Source organism: Suricata suricatta, chromosome 2 (assembly GCF_006229205.1).
Source record: "Suricata suricatta isolate VVHF042 chromosome 2, meerkat_22Aug2017_6uvM2_HiC, whole genome shotgun sequence".
Classification (NCBI taxonomy): Eukaryota; Metazoa; Chordata; class Mammalia; order Carnivora; family Herpestidae; genus Suricata; species Suricata suricatta.
In genome coordinates, this window is record NC_043701.1 from 107,737,468 (window position 1) to 107,738,772 (window position 1,305).

Below are 1,305 nucleotides of genomic sequence, written 5' to 3' on the forward strand. Positions count from 1 at the left end.
TGCTAAGGGGACTTCTTTAGGCTGAAAAGAAAGGGTGCACTTAGTCATAGGAAAACATATGAAAGTGGGGTGCCTTGGTGGCTCAGTTGGTTAAGCATCTGACTTTGGCTCAGGTCATGATCTCACCTTTTGTGAGTTTGAGCCTGAAGCCTGCTTCGGATTCTGTGTTCCTCTCTTTCTCTCTCTCTCTCTCTCTCTCTCCCTCTCCCTCTCCCTCTCTGCCCTTCCCCTGCTCATTCTCTCTCTCTCTCTCTAAAAAAAAAACATTAAAAAAGGAAATATGAAAATATCACTGATAAAAGTAAATAGTAGTAAAGATGTGGATTGGTGACTTATAAATCTAGTATAAAGATTAAAAGAAGAAAACAGTAAAAATAGACAAGACATAACTATAATAATTAGTTAGGGATACACAAGATAAAGAGATGCAAGATGGGACATCAGAACTATAAATTATGGGGAGAAAGAGTAAAAATGTAGAACTTCAGAATGCATTAAAACTTATTATTATCAACTGAAAACAGACTCTTACAAGTATTATATGTAAGCCTCCTGATAGCCACAAAACAAAAACCTACAGTAGATATACAAAAGAAAATGAAATTTAAACATAACACTAACGAAGGGAATCAAACCACAAAGGAAGGGAGCAAGAGAAATAGAACTACAAAACAGCCAGAAAACAATGAACAATAATTACATCTCTATCAATAATCACTTTATTTTTTAAATGCTTACTTCTTTTTGAAAGACAGAAAAAGCAGGAATCAGGGAGGAGCAGAAAGAATAGGACAGAGGATCTGAAGTGGGCTCTGTGCTTACAGTCCAATATGGGGCTCCAACTCGTGAACTGTGAGATCATGACCTGAGCTGAAGTCAGATGCTTAACTGACTGAGCCACCCAGGTGTCCCTCAATAATTATTTTAAATGTAAATGAATTAAATTCTCTAATCAAAAGACATAGAGTGGCTGAATGGATTAAAAACAAAACAGATGTACATTCCACCTATAAGAGACACACACAGACCGAAAGTGAAGGTATGAGAAAAGAAATGTCATGAAAGTAGAAACCAACAAACCAGAAAACTGGGTTAGCTATACTGATATAAGACAAAACTGACTTTAAAACAAAAAGACTGTAATAACACACAAAAGAGGACATTACATAATGATATAGGGATCAAACAGGAGAATTTAACATTTGGAATTATATGTACCCAAGATAAGAGGACCTAAATGTATAAAACAAATATGAATAGATCTAAAGAGAGGAATAGACAGCAATACAATAATAGTAGGGGACT